Here is a 19,876-nt window from a genome sequence, read left to right as displayed (position 1 = left end):
GATAACGAGGCGGAGGAGGAGGAAGAGGGGAGACTGAACGTATATGATGAGGCGGAAACCCTGATTGAGGTTGGGCCCGCTATTCTTGGCGTGGGTAGGATATGTGTTGATGGTTCAGTTTGAGACTTTGTCCCACCCTCCACCAGGTTTAGACAGAGATGTATCGTCCCTGGCCACAAGTACTTGACTACGTGTCTGTTGTAAGATGGACCTTCCCGGTTACGGCATTGGTGAGAGCACGCTTTAGATTGTTTAAGACGCCCTGGTGTAACGCAGGGACGGCACACCAGGAAAAATAGTGCCGGCTGGGAACCGAGTATCGTGGGGCAGCCACAGCCAAAAGATCACGGAAAGACTGTGTCCCCACAAGCCTAAATGGCAACATCTCCATGGCTATCAACTTGGCAATGTGCGCACTCAGTATTTGTGCTTGTGGGTGCGTGGCTTGGTATTTACGCCTCCTTTCAAACATCTGGGGCACGGACAATTGGACGCTTTCCTGGGACAAACAAGTGGATGAGCTTGTTGTGGCCTGTGTCTGTGCAACTGCAGCTTGTGAGCAAGAGGTATCATGATCACCTGCTTCCTGCCCAGCAGATTGGTGAGGCCATATCACAGGCGACATGGCAGTGGTTTGACCCGCAGTCGCAGACACTGATTTGGTACCCTGTTGTTCAGCCCACCGACTAGGGTGTTTGACTGCCATGTGCTTCCGCATACTGGTGGTGCTTTGGTTGCCTTTGCCCTGACCTCTGCTCAGCTTCCTATGACAGATCCTACAGATGACAACATTTGGTTCAGAAGGACTATCGGAAAAAAATTTCCAGACAGCGGCTGAACGCACCCTTGCCTTGACTTGGGGCACTGAGGAATTGCTCTTGGCAAAAGTTGACACACTTCGCACTCTGCTCAAACCAGTAGCCCTTGGTGCCTTTGTTGGTGCTACGTATCCACCTTCATCCTCTGTGCTGCTGTGCTGGCTATGCGTGCCAATGGCCCAGGTCGGATCGGTGGTCTCATCATCGACCACCTCGTCGTCCATGTCATCCTCCTTCTGTGTTGATATTGGCGACTGGCCAGATTGCAACTGTGTGTCATCACCATCAGCCGCCACCTCTTCACCCGATATATCACGTGGATGAAAGTGACTTTCTTCTGGATGTGGGGTTTCAAATATTTGGCCATCTTTAACAGACTATACCCCCTCACGTTCCTCTTCAATGTCATGCGGTGAGAGGCCAGAGGCAATGCAAGGAAATGGATCAAACAGATCCTCGGAGTGACCAAGGTTGGGGTCAAATGTTTCCTGTGACTCCTGACTGGGTGATGAAATAGGAACAGGTTGAGAATAGGATGACCCAGCGTTATCTGTATGGACAGTAGACTGTTTTGTCATGGACGATTGGGTGCTACTATGCTGCTAGAACATTTCATTGAGGCCTTAACAGCCATCCAAGACAGTATCTGCTCTTGTTCTTCTGGCTTCCAGGCCCGTTTATGTTCCAGACCAGGAAATTTCGCCTAGATGCATCAACCTTCTTCGATCTCCCAGACTCTGTGCCTTGTTGGGCACCAACGACCCCGCGTCCACGTCCCTGTCCCTTCACAACAGCCGTTTTATGAATTTTGGATTTTTCTGCCATAGTTGCAGATGTTCAGATGCAGATATTGGGGAACAAGGAGCAGTTAGTGCTTTGTGGAAGGTAGCACTACAACCTAGTACTGCTTTGTGTTTTACAAACAGCACCGCAGCAGCAGAAAAAAATTGCCCTGAGGTTTAAGGTGAGATTACGCACCCCAGTAACCACACCAGACAGCAGTGCTGCCACTAAAAAATTGCCCTGAGGTTTAAGGCAAGAATACGCACCCCAGACTCCACACAAGGCAGCGTTGCTGGCTGCGTGTCATGACTAAGGGTGCAAAGTCATCAGAAACGCGTTGAGAACGCAAGCCTTGTTTTTCTATGCTGGCCTTTTAACCTCACCTTTGAAGTGACTAAGTGAATAAAAGGATTTATGTATTCACTACATCGTGGAGCTGGACATTCCTTTCTTCATTGTTTTAAATCAAGCGCTTTGACACAGCGGTCTCGTGCTCCGATGTCAGGATGCTGTTTCTGGTGAGCTGGATCTTTTCATTGAATTTATTGCGTGTCAGTTGTGCAGTACCGTGCATGTGTACTATTCGCTGTGATTATGTGAACACAGGACCGCAACAGCACAAAAAAACTGCCCTGAGGTTTAAGGCAAGAATACGCAGCCCAGACACCACACAAGACAGCGGTGCTGGCTGCGTGTCAGTTGTGCAGTACCGTGCGTGCGTACTATTCGCTGTGATTATGTGAACACAGCACCGCAACAGCGCCCTGTAGGGGTAAATGTGGCCTCAAAAAAAGCTGGGAAAATGGTCACTACTCAGTCCCTGACCTTATACTTTCAGCTCTGAAAAGAGCTTTTGGGTTTCACGGACGATTTCTGGATGATTTGCACCAAAAAACACAACTCTCCCTAGCAGCTGCTCACACTCTCCCTACACTAGATGTGTTCTGCATGCAATGTGCAGAAAATGGCGACGGCAGGGCTTAGTGCCAGGCTATGATGACTCATAGAATGCTGGGCGGCCAGCCAATCATAGTAATGCCGCCTACAACCAAGAAGGGTGCCGCATTACTGTGATTGGCAACTGCTGGGCGGGAGAACTGAATAGTGCGAGGCGAGTAGTGAAATACTCGCAATGTTCCGAGTACCACGAGTACCGCATTACTCGCCGAGTACCGAATACCCACGAATATGCTCGCTCATCCCTAGTCATCTCAGGTCCTTCTCTCCAGGACGATCTGTCAGGAGCTCCCCATTTGACTGTCGAATGATCTTGCTGATTTTGAAGGGTTTGGCTAACTTTAGTCAGTAGTCTTTAGGCTTTGCTGACATGTTGGTGGCTTCTGTTGAGAGCCACTACAGATTCTCCAATTTATTTAAAAAACTTGTATGCCGCTCCAAATTTATTTATTACGGCTTTGTAGCTCCAAGTTTTCCAAGGGCTGCACACTAAAATGTGCAAATCCCATATTGTCTCAAATGGGAAACTGATCGAGCTTATGTGCAGTTTGACCAGTGAGCACACTTGCCAGCTTGGTTGAAGCTCAGTAGATGAGAATAGTAACCCTGCCCAATGTACGGCACATGATCATGGACATATCGTACACTGGTGTTAGATTGCCCTCAAATCTACATCTGATGCATGTACTTCACGTCATCAATGACAGGTACGTGAAAAAAGTGGCAGACGGGTGACTGCAACTATTAAACTGTTTTGGAAGGCTTTTATTAAAAGATCATTTTAAAACTTGATTTTAAGAAAAAATGTTAAAGATGAGGAGTTGCCCACCCTCATTAATATAGTGGACTCATGTGGTCACAAGTCTAGAAGTCAGCAAATAAAGTATTTCTACATGTAAAGCCATACTGTTCACCAACGCAGGAAGCGGTGCAACTGAATGACAGCTAAAGATAGTGATCATCACAATAAAAATGCCAGTTGCATAAGATCATGTTACTATCTACTTTACTGGACTAAAGTTACCCCATATCTACTTTATAATATAAGCTCCCATTAAATTAAAACATCACAATTTTTTTACATCTCTAAAATTCCAGATACATAAAAATAGGATTAATAATGGGATCCCAAGAGTACAGCATAACGTTATAATAGGAACTTACTGCTGTAAACATGTCACCCGGCCGTACTAACCTCGCACTACAATCACAACCCTGGTGTCTCCTGGGTCAACACGGGAAGCAGTGATTCTATTTTATGGCACTTGAGTTAAGTTTACAAGTTTACAAATAAAATGTGTGCAGAGTGTAAGGGAGGAAGAAGTCACAAAGTTGTGTTCCAAAGTGCAAAAGGAGGAGGAGAGACCTAAGGAAAGGTAAAGGGCTGGAAACACAAGGATAACACAAGTTGTAGGGTGAGTCTTTTCACAACAAACGGTGCAAAGCAAAGAAGAAATACTACACACAAAACGCAGGAGTCGTGTAAGTAATTTTCGGGAACTTTTTTTTTGTATATGGTTTAATATGGTATTGTAGCAAGAAACTGAGATGAGAATCTCTAGTGAAAACAGTAATGCCGTAAACTTACAGTAGTCAGGGGAATGTTATGATCATGAAAAGTGTAGGAGAGCGTTACGAGTTTTAGGCTGCACATTGGGGCAAATATATAAAAGTGGCATCCATGAGATGTCAGTGTTGCTTACAGAGCTCTGCAAAGGAATACGTGGATTTCGTCCGCGCTGCCCAAATGATGAAATTCCAGGAAATACCACCTGAAGAAGAGGTTGCAAAAAACCTTGAAACGCGTAGAATAAACCACTGGCAAACTTTATTAACCTTCTGGAATTTCATCATTTGGGCAGCGCGGACGAAATCCACGTATTCCTTTGCAGAGCTCTGTTTCAGATAGTCGGTGACCGACTTGTGGATCTGCAGCAGCCCTTATCTATACATGCTTTGAATACCTACTACCAGGTGAGCAGTTTTTGTCAAACCGCTTACTTTATTTGTGGGATAAGACCCTATATTGCGCTTGTGTCTCCCTCTTTTCTCACAATACTAGTGTTGCTTACAGGTCAGAACAATCCACCCCAAACATATAACAGACCACGCACCATTCTGTGGCATTTAGAGGCTTTTTTTTTTTGGATGCCTAATGAGCTGTATGTTGCACGAGAAGCAACCTATCTAGAAAATTAGGATATGTTCTCTACTGGCTTTTTTTTTTTAAAAAAAGAATCGTGTACAACAAATAATGACCATGCCCCAGGGCCAAATGTAAAATCCTATAGGTATCTTCTATTAAAGTAACAGATAAGATGAATATTGTTTCATGTTCATATAATGTGTAATGCAAAGCCATGTGTAACGGGCTTCAGTCATCCACCAGCTGAAGATGTAACCGGTCAGCAGGAGGCTTAAAGGGAATCTGTCACACCATTTTCACTCTATGAGCTGCCGGCACTGCCATCAGAGGCTTATCTACAGCATTCGGTAATGCTGTAGATAAGCCCCAGATGTAACCTGAAAGATAAGAAAAAAGAGTTAGATTATACTCACCCGGGTGTCCGGTCCGATGGGTGTCGCGGTCCGGCTCCTCCCATCCTTTAGCGATGATGTCCTCCTTCTCACTTCTTCCGCGGCTCCTGCGCAGGCATACTTTCTCTCTCCTGTTGAGGGCAGAGTAAAGTACTGCAGTGCGCAGGCGCCGGACCTCTCTGACCTTTCTCGGCGCCTGCGCACTGCTGTACTTTACTCTGCCCTCAACAGGGCAGATAAAGTACGCCTGAGCAGGAGCCGCGGCAGAAGTGAGAAGGAGGACATCATCGCTAGAAGATGGGAGGCGCCGGACCGGACTGCGACACCCACTACACCGGCCCCCGCCCCCCCCGGTGAGTATAACCTAACTTGTTTTTCTTATCTTTCAGGTTACATCAGGGGCTTACTACAGAATGCTGTAGATAAGCCCCTGATGGCGGTGGCCGCAGCTAATAGGCCAAAAATGAGGTGACAGATTCCCTTTATTAGCTTCAAACTCATTGGAGCACACAATTGTTGAAATCGTGCAGACTAAAGCACCCCAGACCCTTTACATGATGGTAGTAGCCAACCGTACCAGCTTCCAGCCTACGATCTTGTCTAGCTATCATTAATGCTCACTGTACCAAGCATTCCTTTGTTCTGAGCGCTAGTACTGGACTCATGACTGTTGCTTATCTTGAAGAACACAAGGATTGACAGGGAAATAAGGATTCAGCTTTTTTCAAATTTGTACTGTTGATACTGGGTTTTAGTCTAATGTGTATAGGGGCCTTAACAAATCACAAGAACAAATAGATTTTGTTTGTCAAACATTAATTGCTATATTTAGTGTTCCTTCAATTAGTCCAATAGAGTTTATACTTTACTCCAGGTTTTAAAACTTAATGGTGGCTTTGTGGCACAGTGGTTAATTAGTACTCCTGCCTTTTACCTCTTAGACCATGAACTTTATTTCAACTCAACACTTTACATATCGAAGATGTTTAGATGGACAGCATGACCATTGTAAGAAGATGAACATATTCCCCATGTTCCCCCTTGAAGAACACTTGTTTGAAAATTATTTTGATACGTGATGTGAAATGTTATGGTGTTGGAATAGTATTCTGCAACAGATAGTTCACAGGAACTGTTAATGGTTGGGACTAGCCCAGAGTGGGATGGGCTAAGTTGAAGGAACAAGAGACAGTGTCATGGGAGTTTCTATGTTCCAATTAGAAATCGTCCAGACCTGAATAAGTGAGATGCTTCTTTATTGGACATGCCGGCATGGAGAGAGAATGACAGCCACACCAGGTGTGGGCCGTCCTCTGTCTAACTCAATACATATTCTTAAGAGTTTAAATAACAAAGCCAAAAGGCGTTGAAAACACTACATTTGCAAAAAAAGAGTACATACAATATGCTGAGCTTGTTAGAAATTCTTCTTATCTACGTTAGCAGAGAAGTCATGCAAGACAAGGAAAGCCAGCTAACGTTCACAAAAAGTAACACCCAAAAGTAACACCCATGTATTACATCAGCTGAAAAGAGTTTCAAAGTCTTAAGCAAAAATAAATGGCATATATGCAGTCATGTGCATAGATACATACATACATATATATACACACATACACACACCCATACATACACGCATGGGTATATACACACACATATATATATATATATATATATACACATACACCGATGCACACAAAAGAAAGGACTTTATTACAATTATTATAACAGACAGTTCTTGTCAGAAAGGGTCCAGTGTAAACAGAGGAAAGACCTAAGGTCTAGTGTGAGCAGTGCCGCTTGATATGGGTGTTCCTTATGACAGAAAAAACAGAGTCGGGGGATAGCAATATCCTGAGCAGAGAAGTGACTGAAGGAACAGTGATCAATCTGAAGCAGGTTCTGGTCCTGGGTCAGGATACCTAGTAGAACGGCCTAAAGTATAACTCTAGGTAATCGGCCTAAGCGGGACATAGTGCATAAGATGAAGAGTGCCCCAGGTGGGAGTTTGAGTGTCAGACAGAAGAGATCAGTAATGGCCATACTGGCAAAGTAGCTCCCAAAGAACTGGGAACTGCAGGTTCAGCATAGGACTCTTACAAACTGCTGTGGTGGTGTAAAGAATCTCTTGAAATGCTGTAAATAGGCAAAATGGCCTCCTCCTATGTCATGAAAACAAATTAGAAAGTAGTTTTACTTGAAGGTTAAACCCCCTATGTTGAGGTGTGTGCCTATGTGCGCGTGTATGTTTTTTTGCAATAACATAAGGGGTTAAACCTTCAAACAAATTTGACAAAATTAATTTAAAATTAATCTCTGGAGGCTTGGATTCTCATGTACAGTAGTATCCTCCCAATAGCCAGGAACAGCTCATTTACATGGAAGAAAAACATGGATATCTCTGGAATAAGAAATCGGATAGCAGATGTCATGGTATCTTTTTATTCAGCTTCATATGACCTTCATGCCCTTATAGACATGCCCATATAGACAGATTACCTTTTAACCCATTCACCGCTGAGCTTGTTTTCACCTTCATGACTGGGCAAAATTTTACAATTCTCACCAGTGTCACTTGCGGTAATAACTCTGGAAAGCTACAACGAATCCCACGGACTTGGAGGCTTTTTTTTTCATGACATATTGTATTTTATGATGGCAGTAAAATTTCTTTGATATGACTTGCATTATTTTTCTTTTGTAAGGAAGTTATAAGGGTTAAAAGGGACCTGTCAGCAGGATTGTGCACAGTAACCTACACACAGTGACTGTTCGGTGCCATTATACTGATTGCAGTGATACCTTGGATGATGAAATACGTCTTGTGGTTATTGTTTAATCTGTATTTTCAGTTTTGAGTTAATGATATGCCCTTGCTCCGGGGCGGCCTGTGGGGGGGTCTTCATGTGGTGATATGTTGGCAGCGGATTATTGAGGATACTCTCCAAGTGTGTGATAACAGAGCTTCTTTATTCAGGAACAATAAGGAACAATATATGATAAGCTTAAAAGATCAGGAATAAATCATTTGTGTGTCGCTATTTGTGCAACATCTGCAGCAGGATGCTTCACTCATACACACACAGGAAAAAAACAGGACATAACAGTCACATGCTATCCCTGTGTGAGCCTCTGGGAGTGTTTTTTTTTCTTTTTGGTTCTAACTTTATTAACAGCGTATGTGGCACCCCTAAGGGTTTAGTCACCACAGAGGTACTGCAACTCCTCCGGAGGTGTAGTACCCCACCATCCAGGTAAGGTGTAGACCCCTGACCACACTCCAACACCTGCACCCCACAGAATAGAGTAGTGTAGCAAAGCACCCTTTGGTGGCTCCCTGCTTGGAACACAAAGCGTGCTGGGAGGCGGGTGGAGTTTAGATTGCACCAAAAGAGCGGGAAGAGGATAGAATTTAGACAGTTAGTCACAGGAGTCTGACGAGGTCGGACCTGTGGAAGGAGATCCCCAGAGTGGGATGGGAGAAGGAAAGTGCTGCAGCCGACCTCAGTAATCTGGGTCCGCTGGCACAGGAAAGAAACACTGAAGGAAAGCCTGAATCTCCAAAAGAAGGAAAGGATTAGTACGGAACGTGAGGAGAGGAAGAGAACCAGGGGAGCAGGGCTAGAAGAGAACCCTTCCCTAGTTCTAAGAGCAAGGCCGGGGTCCGGTCCCCGAGGTTGTTTGGATTCTTATGGTCCCGCAACAGACACCGAGGAATAGAAGTTTATGAACACTTTATTCCCACACCAGACTGGGGGGGCACAACAGCAATGAGATAGAGATCTGGGACTTAGAAGCAGAGAGTCCCCGAAGCAGGCTACAGCTGTCTGCCGTACAAGTAGAGTTCATAGGAACATCTGACAGGAGGAACTCCAGTGTAACTCAGTACTGTGAGGACTTCACTAAAGGCGCTAAGAGGGAGACGTTCAGAAAAGGCACATATGTTGGAGGAGTGTTGGAAAGGAGTGCTTCATCTTGCCTGGAGGTTGACTGAGCTCCTGACCCGGAGGACACGGCACCGATGCGGGCTCTTGAGACGCTACAGACTGTGAGTAAAGCTTTGGAACTACATGCTCTGGTGTCATCCACTTATTCCTGTGTCAACCTGCCCGGCACTGCTACATCCAGTACGCCTGACACTACACCATCTAAGTGTCACTACATCCACTCTGTCCTGGGACTACAGTCCTGCCTGTGGAGGGCTATACCATCACTGCTGCACCACACCATCTGTCCCAGAGGATCTGTCTGCAGCGTCGGCTTAACCTCTACATTGCCGAACACCACAGGTGGCGTCACAACTTATTCATTCACACTGAACATTTACAATGGGCACCCAGGGCCACTGGACGGGTCACAGCTACCGTGACAACTCCCATTGAGAACCCCCGGGCCCGGTACCGAGTACCCCACAGCCCTGGGTGTGAGGGCGACCCACATACAAATCTAGCAACTAAACACTCATAGACAAGAATGGAGTTGTTGAACCAAACATATTCCAAGACCCCCAATCAACAACTACTTATCCTGTTAGTCCCATTGCAATTCTGTTCACAAACTTGAAAAAGTTGTTTCAACCAAATTACTTCTTGACTTGCATAAGCAGACCTACATTCTTCTTCTGTAGAAGATAATGCGACTGACACTTGTTTTCTGCTGGAACAAGAAATTGAATTTTCTCCTAACTTGAACAAGTGACCACTTGTTGATTTCCGATCACTTGAATCTCCAGCCCAATCTGCATCCACATAACCTCTGAGAGTGAGATCTCCTGATGCGAATATCTTAAGATTTAGCCTTTGATTTTCTTTAAGATATTGAAGAATCCTCTTATTTGCATTCCAGTCTCTTGGCGTGGCTTGCTTACACGTCGGTAGAGAATTCTAACTGTGGCTGTGATATCCGGACAAATTGTGGTTGCTATGTACAGAAGCACCCCCACTGCTTGTATGTAATTCTCATTGCTGGATAGCAGATCTTCTTCTCCTTCCAACTTGAAGTAGGATGGATCCATTGGTGTTGATGCACCTTTGGCTTCTGACGTTCCAAACTGGTTTAGGAAGTGTTCTGACCATATAAGAAAGTTATTGTGAGGGTTCTAAGGGGAACCCAAAAGTGGACCCTCTGGGTCATGACTCCAGAGCCCACGAGGGCGAGCGGACCTGGTGATGTGGTCCCCCTATAAAGGGAAAGTTAGGGGCAGGCCCAAGAGAGATGGGACCACAACGGCCGGAGCCAAAGGGGCGACTTATGGCAGCACAGGAAAGTAGAGGAGAAAGGCCGACGTGAAGCCGGAGCGTAGGTGTGTACCAACAGGTACCAAAAGCGGAGGACCACGGGAGGCACAGGGCAGGCTGGGGGCTGATGCTGAAAAAGAAGAAGGATAAAACTGAGACAAGGGAGCACAGGACTGACAGGTACTGGCAGAGATATGGGGCTGACGGACAGTGTCAGAGTACAGGAGCTGACAGGCAGGGTCAGAGTACAGGACTGACAGGCAGGGTCAGACTACAGGACTGACAGGCAGGGTCAGAGTACAGGACAGACAGGTAGGGTCAGAGTACAGGAGCTGATAGGCAGGGTCAGAGTACAGGAGCTGACAGGCACGGTCAGAGTACAGGACTGACAGGCAGGGTCAGAGTACAGGACTGACAGGCAGGGTCAGAGTACAGGGGCCTGAGGACAAGGAGTGAAGCTGAGCAAGAAGCTGGCGCCACCGCACAAGACGTACAGGCATCTTACCGGAGGAGACGCCGAGAAGAAATACCTGGTGGGCGCTGCCATGTTGGGGCGGAGCCACCAGATCACGACCTCCCAGGAGGCTCAGTGGTGAGATGAGCGCTGCTGCGCATGCGCGAACCCCCAACGCACCGCGACCCCGAGAAGGCAGACAGGGCGCGGATCAGGGCCATGTCGGGAGCGCGGCGGGAGGCGGGAGCGGCCGGGCGAGAAGACGGGTGAGCGGGCATAACAGTTATCTAGCTGGGATACCTTTGTTTGGCCTTTCTGGTCTCCTGACTGGAGGTTGACTTGGTTCTTCTGTGTCTTCCTTAGTAGCTTCAGAGCTTATCCACACTTCAGTGTTTTCCTTTTCGGTGTCTGGGTTTGGTGATTGCGATTTTTGGTCTTGCTTCTTAGGTTGAATAATTGGTGTAACTTCATGGAATCTGAGTGATACAGAGTTTATCTATCACTGCATCTCTGCTGATTGTTACTGTGTTGGTCTTTGGGTGCAGGATTCTGTATCCTTTTTGAGTTTCGCTATAGCCCACCAGGACTCCTTGCTTTGCATGTGTTTCCCACTTGGAACATTTTTCTTTGGGAACATACACAAACGTTTTGCTTCCAAATATTCTGAGGTGCTTCAGGTTAGGCTTCTCGTGGTTCCATAGCTCATATGGAGTTATATTTGTGGCTTTACCTGGCACTCTGTTTTGAAGATAGCAAGCTGTCATGATGGCTTCTCCCCAATACGTTGTAGATAGATTCGCATCAAACAACATACTTCTACTTTCACAGAGTGTACGGTTATTTCTCTCTGCAATGCCATTTTGTTCTGGGTTGTATGGAATGGTAGTCTGGAACATGATTCCATCCTTTTTTTCAAAATGGTTTGCACCTTACCACTTGTATATTCGGTTCCATTATCTGCACGCAGGGCTTTTGGCAGTCTTACAAATTTGTTAAACACTAAAGCAAGATTTTCTTCAAGTTTCTGTGGAACTTCATCCTTACTGTGAAGCAGGTAGGCGACTGTATATCTGGAGTAGTCATCAATAAATGTGAGAAAATGTCTCTTCTTGCTAGCAGTTTGAACACTCATTGGACCACATACATCTGTATGTATCAGATCCATTGGCTGTGCAGATCTAGTGGTGCTTATCTTAGGAAAGGATTATAAGGACATTTTCCCTTTAAGACAGCTAGCGCACTTCATCATTTGGCTACACTGGTTGATTTCAATACCATTTGCAAGTTGAGCTAGCTTCCTTACTGCTTCTGGGTCTCTGCCCAAGCCGTCTGTGCCATACATGGATACAGTTCTTATGTAGATCTTGTCTAGCACTGTACATTCTTTCTTTGCATTTTACCTGATAAAGTTCATCTTGCATTTTTCCTTCTGCTAGAGTGTGACCCTTCTTTGAGATGATGCAACTGTTATCTTTCAAAGTAACTACATTCCCCTTTCGCGTGAGCTTCTTTACTTACAGAAGATTGTTTTCAAGGCTGGGAACATAGAGAACATCCTTTATTGGGATTTGTCTGCTTTGTGCTGAGGAAACTGGACAGTGGAGGTAGCTGTCTCCTACTCCTCCTGAAGTCATATAGTGACCTGTTGTGAGCTCATCTGTTCATTCACCTTTTGTGTCCGAGGATCTCCCTCTTCTGGTGAAGGAAGGTAGTGAGGCTGATTTGGATGAAAGAAACCAAACACCTGATCTGGTGGATTGTGACTGGGTAACAGGAACTCCAGACTGGATATAAGCAGCCGACGCCCTTCTGAGTGGCTGGTGATTTCTCTGCTGGATTCTTGGAGACCAGTCTGATTCCTGCTTCCCAAAGATAAGTTTTGCTCTGCTATTGAACTTATTAGTTTTGGTTTTGTTTACCTTGTTTTTTTAGTTCAGCCATCCCCGGCCGGGGGATGTGCTGGATCCTTATTCCTTTATCAGTGTTCTCTTTTGCTCTGCTTTCAGAATATTCTGAGTTCTGATATAGGGTTTGAAGTCTAGTGACTTCAGGGTCCATTTTGCTTATCAGTTGTGTTGGTAATATTTTTAGCAGGGTTTTCTCGGATTGCAGACAGCAGCTTTTCTGTCCTGTCCTTTTTAGTTAGCTTGGGCCCCATCATTTGCTCAACCTATCTTTCTATCTGTGTTAGTGTTTTCATCTTGCTTCACCATCATTATATGTTGGGGGCTGCCTATTGCTTTGGGGTCTGCTCTGGGGCAGTCAGTTTTTCCCTTTTCTCTCTTTAGGCTTATTTAGATCTCCGGCTTTGACGAGGTGTCTAGGATCACCGTAGGAACACTCCATGGCTACTGCTAGTTGTGTGATAGGATTAGTGGTCTGCAATCCGCTAATTTCCAACCTCTCTGATTTTCTGGGCTGAGCTCGTGTTTTGCTTTTTCCTCCTCGGTGACTCAATCATAACAGTGACCATTAGCTAAGATGACCTTTTCTGACTTGCTTTCATTAAGATCAGTGGAGAAATTCTTGTTAATTGTCATATGACTGCTTGCACCAGAATCTATACAGCATACATGCTTTGCAGATGGGCCTGTACTGGCATTAAATGCTTGTATGCATGGTTCCTATAAGAATAAAAACCAAAAAAACCATCCTACTTACCTTGCCTGCGCGCCCTCGCTGCATCTCGCTCAGGCGCCAGCAGCTCTTCCTGCCGAGCGATCATGTGGCCCCACTCATTAAGGTAATGAATATTGACTCCACACCTATGGGAGTGGAGAGGCATGAATATTCATTACCTTAATGAGCAGGGCCACGTGACTGCTTGGCCATAACGAACAAGATGCAGTGAGTATGCGCAGGCAAGGTAAGTAGGATGTGTGCTGGAAGCCGGCCGCTGTCGCTGTGCACTATTACAGAGAATTGAATATTCATTTCTTTTTAGCAGCAGCACAGGCTTTAGCCACAGCCACCCCGGCTCCTGCCTCTGTGACCCGCTGCTCCGCCGCTTCCCCTCCCCCGCTGTCGTTCTAGGACAATTGACACATGTATCAGCCGAGGGGGGCGTTTTCAGCACAACAAAATGTGCTGAAAAACTCAGCTATACACGAGTATAAACGGTTTATTTTTTGATGCTATGATTTAATAAAAATATTTACAACTTTTTTACTTAGTCCCACTATGGGACTCTCACTGTGTGCAGTCTGCTCACAGTTATAAGGTATAGCAATGCAGGAACATTATCTGTCAGCCCTGCGGACATAAGTTAGTTAGATCATGATCTAACTTGCTAGTGCCTATTGACCTGGATGTTGTCATGACAACATTGGGTCAACATGACTACAATAGGGACCCCGCAGGGTCTCTGATCCAAGGGCAGAGGGGCTTTCTTCGCTTTGACTGCTCGCTAAATTTTGCGATCGCAGCATTTAGTGGGTTAAAGCGCGGGGAGCAGTGCGTGCACCGCTCCTAGCACTGAGAGCCGAGTGTCAGCTGTCAAAATCAGCTGACACCTGGTGGTGATCACACATGCACAGCACCCTGTGCACTGGCGATCGCCGTGACGTACATGTACTGCTTTGGTCGGGAAGTTCTTCCCTATCATGACGTACAGGTAGTGTAAATGTCAGGAAGTTCTGTATTGCTATAATTATACTGACCTGGAGAATCATGCTGCCAAGTTTTTACTGCAGAATAAATGCCATAAATGCAAAACCTGGAAACAGATGACAGAATTTCAGTTTTTTTCCCAAATTGCCCCACAATCAGCTGTATTGACAAATCAAGTTATGGCTCTTGATGGGGGGGGTGACAAATCCCCTACCTGTCACATACACACTTGGCATGTGACGTGGGGTGTGCCTGCAAGGGTTAATTTATCTCCTCTCACTCAATCCAGCGCTCAACCTCTGTTTTAGGCCTATAAAGTGAGCATAAACCACACCCAGACACATTCGGCACACCCCGATTTAACGCTGCTGCCACCACTCATTAAACACAAAGGGTGAGGAGTCCAGAAAATATATTACTGTCTGACAATCAAAAGGTCACACACTTGTGGGGAGGAGGACTCCCAGACAGTGAAGGGGCAGGTGCCCAGGGGATCGCCATCAGGGTTCCTGAGGGAATGATGCTGGGAGGACAGTAAAAGAAAAGACTTGACTGAAGTTGTCAGGGAAACAGGGGGGCGGGGCAAGCTTAACAGGAGCAGGGGGCGCGCTGAAGTGGCAGTTGAGAGAGAGCCAGACAACACACAAGAAGTCAGGTGAGACAGAGAGGACCGAGGGAGCGAACGTTGTGTTTTGGAGAGACCGACAGGGCCCTGTGAAAGGAAAGCTGCGGACTTACCGACTAGTGACAAGGGAGAGCCTTGCACCGGCAGCCGCTCCCCTCATACGGACGCATACAGCCGCTCCCGCTGTTTCCCTCCCTGCTGTGACAAGTCCACGACCTCCACTGACCGCTGCGACTAGAGACCATTCCTTTACAGTGGTCAGGACACTGCCCCCCCTGCCTTCTCCCACAGCTGCAGCCCTGTCATCACCGGCCCCAGGGGGCGCCACCTCACTACAGGCGGCAGTAGGGGCCCCCGTCCGGTTTGCTAAGGGACCCTGAGCAGAGGTTGGTGAACGGTTATATTTAGAGACTGCGTCATGACTCTGCTGTGAGATGAGAGTCTCAAGGGGACGCCTGTTGCGCCCATCGGCACAATTTCTTCAGGGCCTGTTGCGCCCCACCATCATCGTTTTCTGCAGGGCCTGTTGCGCCCCACCGTCATCGTTTCTTCAGGGCCTGTTGCGCCCCACCGTCATCGCTTTCTTCAGGGCCTGCTGCGCCCCACCGTCATCGTTTTCTTCAGGGCCTGCTGCGCCCCACCATCATCGTTTCTTCAGGGCCTGTTGCGCCCCACCAGCATCGCTTTTTCAAGGGTCTGTCGAGCCCAGTTTCACCCCGGAATATCGAGGCGTCAAGGCAGCCGCATCACCAATCTCTACGCGGCCATGCCTGTGATGCGGACAGACCCCTGGAAAGATAAGTGTACTATATGAGATAAGGACCCCCCAGTTTGGTCATACGTGGCCTATAGCAATTGGGCAAACCGGGTTAGTCGCATGCACCATAAGAAAAGTGTTGTTAGGGTTGTTGAGTCCCTGCGTGGACTGATTGTTGTTTACATTTGTTGTTAGCTCAATATAGCCTTGCGGCTACAGTTTTATAAAAGTTTATTCCACAAACCACACTCAGTCTCGTGTCTCTTCACTGCATCCTGCGAACCTGCTAGGACCCTACACTTGGCGTAGTCGGCAGGATGCAGTCTCCAAGCACAGACAGTGGTGCCCCAGATCATGGTAGAGCTGTAAACTCTACAAATGAGGAGGGTCCCCGTACCAGCATATCATTGGGGGCCATGCTGAACAACGTGCCTAGATTTTCCGGCTCCAAAACTATGTTATGGAGCTGGACAGAGCGGATTCGGGGGCTCTTCCGGATGCACCCAATGACCCCTGATCTGGAGGCCGAGGTGGCACTCATGGCACTGGACAGGGAGGCGCGGAGGTCAGTGATGTTGAAACCTTCGGGGAACCGTAACACTTTTGAAAAAGTGTTACTGATAGTAGAACAGACCCATGGGGACCCTACTGATGTGGGAGAATTAAGAACCCGTTTGTTTAGTTGGATACAAGTAGAGGGGGAGAAGATCAAGAATATAAATGTCCTCCAAGAATTGCATACGGCTATAGAAAGAAAGGACGGGGTAGGGGCAGGACCTGTTGACATTACCCTACGTGACCTACTGGTGACTGGTTTGCGAGATCCATCAGTCATACAGGCACTACGGGAACAGATCAGAATGAATCCCCAAATAGATTTTTCAGAGGTGGGAAGTCAGGCACGTGCTCGAGAGCAGGAGCAGGGGATGGCGGTCACCATGGGGAAAGTCCGAGGTGTGGAGGCCTCCGCGAATGTAGTCGAGGAACCTCAGTGGGTGGAAGAAATGAAGCAAGAGCTGAAAAGTATTAGGGCGAGTTGGCCGAAGTAAAGAGAAGAACCGAGTCCGGGACTGGACGACCTAGCTTTAACCCCGGCTCCTGGGGATCACACTCCCAGCGGGGTGGTCAGCCTACACAGGCCCAGTGTTTTGAGTGTGGAGAACCAGGCCACTTTGCCCGAGAGTGTCTGCAGCGTGGGAGATACCCACCCCGGCGGCCATTAAACTAAATGGCTCTGGGCTGGGGGGACGCCGCTCGGAGCCGAAAACCACAACTAGGGGTGGTGGAAGTCCCGAAGTTTTGGTAGCAAAATATCCGGTGGTTTGGGCAGAAGTGGAGGGCCGTGCCGTCCGGTGCCTGGTGGACACGGGGTCACAAGTAACCACTATGCCTGCAACGTACTTTCAACAGAACTTCCCGGAAGCAGCCAGGCCTCAGTGGGGGCCCGTGATCAGACTAGTAGCTGTCAACCAACTGCTGGTCCCAGTAGCTGGGGCGGTGTGGGTGCAAGTGACGCTGTGTGGTAAATCCCTTGGTCGCAGAGGGGTGGTACTGACTCAAGGAGAAGCTGATAAGCAACACCCCGTCACCCTAGGCATGAATGTTCTCCGAGAGTTCGGCAACCTACTGCTCAATGACCCTACACAGAGGATTCTGAAGCAGTGGGGTTCTCGCACAGCCCAGGGACAGGTATTCCAGCAGCTGGTGCGGGGAGCACGGGTACATCAGGACCGCCAGGAAGGCGAGGCTCTGGGTAAGGTCATCACGCCAGCGACTCCCATGCTTGTGTTACCTCCTGGACAGACTGTGGTGGTCCTGCCCATTCGAGCCCCGATACCCTTTGAGGGTGTGGAGGTGCAGGTGTCACTGAGAGAGCTTGCCTCCTGGCATACTGGTGGCCCGTTCCCTGGCTACTGTGCAAAAAGGAGCCGTCCTGGTGCGCTGCGTTAACCTTGAAGACCGAGACACCGTTCTGAAAGCACGGACTGTACTGGCCAAACTAGTAAGGCCTTTAGAAGAAGTGCTGCCAGCCCCTGCGGTTCAATTACGAGTACATCCCGAGGATCCTTGGGAAGTAACAATACGAACCTTACAGGCCCATGAAGTCTCGGCACAAGAGAAGGGCCGAAATATTTTGGAGCAGATGCGGGCTAAGCTTTCTGGATTAACTGCAGCCCAGCTTTCACAGATAAAAACATTGCTGGGACAGTACCATGAAGTATTTGCTAGTCATGAGGACGATTTTGGGTGTACCACCGCCATCACTCATGAAATCCCCACAGCAGGAGCGGCCCCTATCCGGGAACGATATCGACAGATTCCGCCACAACTCTATCAAGAGGTGAAAACTTTGCTGGCCCAAATGCTGCGAAAAGGGGTGATACGGGAAAGTCAAAGCCCCTGGGCGGCCCCAATCGTGTTGGTCCAGAAGAAAGATGGTACACTACGATTCTGTGTGGATTATCGTAAACTGAATGCTTGCACTATTAAAGACTCATACCCACTGCCACGCATAGAAGAATCCCTGTCCGCCTTGAGGAAGGCAACATATTTTTCGACCCTGGACTTGGCCAGTGGGTACTGGCAGGTGCCCATGTCAGAGGAAGATAGAGCCAAGACGGCGTTCATATTGCCCATGGGACTGTTTGAGTTTAATCGTATGCTGTTTGGGCTGGCCAACGCCCCCGGGACCTTTCAGCGATTGATGGAGCGGTGTCTGGGAGATCTCAATTTTGAGGCTACGTTAATCTATCTGGATGACATCATCGTCTATGCCACCACCTTTGAGGACCACCTGAAGCGGTTGGGACAGGTACTCAGCCGGTTGCAAAAGTACGGGTTGAAGGTGAAGCCTCAGAAATGCCACCTATTTCGCTCTCAGATTGAGTATCTGGGTCATGTCGTTTCGGTGGAGGGTGTGAGGCCATCCCGGGAGAAGGTGGCTGCTATCCAGGAATGGCCTACCCCCGAGACGGTGAAAGATGTGCGGGCTTTTCTGGGGTTAGCCGGATATTACCGTTGCTTCGTAAAGAATTTTGCATGTCGAACTCAAGCCCTGCGTGACCTGCTGAGGAGGGCTCCCGCTGGGGCCAATGGGCGAAAAATCCAGTGGCAACACCCTCAGGAAGAGGCCTTCCGAGACCTCAAGGCTGCGCTCCCGGATACCCCAGTGTTGGCTTATGTGGATTCCTCTCAACCGTTCATCTTGCACACTGACGGGAGTCTTCACGGGCTGGGGGCTGTGTTGTCACAGGTTCAGGATGGCCGGGAGAGAGTGATCTCATATGGAAGTCGCTCACTCCATGACTCCGAGCGTAACCCTGACAATTACAGCTCTTTTAAGCTCGAGCTCCTCGCAGTGGTGTGGGCTATGACGGAGAGATTTGCAGAGTACCTAGAGGGCTCCAAGGTGGTAGTGCGAACTGACAACAACCTGCTGGCTCATTTGGAAAACGCCAAATTGGGGGCTCTGGAACAACGATGGGTGGCCCGGATGGCGAAGTACAATTATAAGATTATCTACAAAAGGGGGTCGAGAATATCCATGCAGACGCCCTCTCCAGGATTCGAAATACAACTCCAGGGCAGAATCGAGACGAAGAATTGGAAGGAGCGGAAATACTGTTCGCTCTCACTGCTACCATGCTCACAACCGACAATAAAAAGATATCTTCCTCTGAGACCCCAAGGGGCATACTGGAACAATCCCGGGATAAGTGGATACAACAGCAACAAGAAGACGAAGAGGTTGGCCTTCTCAGGACATGGGTCGCCGCTGGGCAATTACCCACTGACTCTCAACTGCAAAATTTGACCCAAGACCTGTTGCTTATGTCGCTGCGACAATGGGAGAGGTTGGTTATCCGAGAGGGATTATTGTATCGTAAAATAACATCACAAACAACCTCAATGATGGTTTGGCAGGTGGTTACGCCAGGAGCCCAACTTCACGTACTGCCTCGGGAGGCTCACGAAAAAGGGGCCCATTTCGGAATAAAAAAAACTTTGCAATGGCTGCAACAGAAAGCTTACCACCCGCGCTTGCCGGCTGTTGTGGATGAAATTTGCCGGACCTGCCGCTTGTGTGAACTAGCCAAA

The 19,876-nt window shown here is 47.8% G+C and overlaps 1 protein-coding gene across 1 annotated transcript in view; it reads left to right on the top strand.

Moving 5' to 3' along the window:
- The first annotated feature begins 4,011 nt into the window (after positions 1-4,011).
- Positions 4,012-19,876, top strand: part of PPP3R1 (protein phosphatase 3 regulatory subunit B, alpha) — a 129,160-nt gene continuing 113,295 nt past the window's right edge. Inside the window, exon 1 of the mRNA XM_073553791.1 lies at positions 4,012-4,040. The gene's annotated coding sequence lies outside the window, so the exon portion shown is untranslated. The remainder of the gene's footprint in view (positions 4,041-19,876) is intronic.

The sequence above is a fragment of the Dendrobates tinctorius genome, unplaced genomic scaffold, assembly GCF_039654945.1.
Source record: "Dendrobates tinctorius isolate UK_male_01 unplaced genomic scaffold, ASM3965494v1 ptg000203l, whole genome shotgun sequence".
Taxonomy (NCBI): domain Eukaryota; kingdom Metazoa; phylum Chordata; class Amphibia; order Anura; family Dendrobatidae; genus Dendrobates; species Dendrobates tinctorius.
The sequence above is the reverse complement of the archived record's forward strand: the minus strand, read 5'-3'. Positions and strand labels throughout refer to the sequence as shown.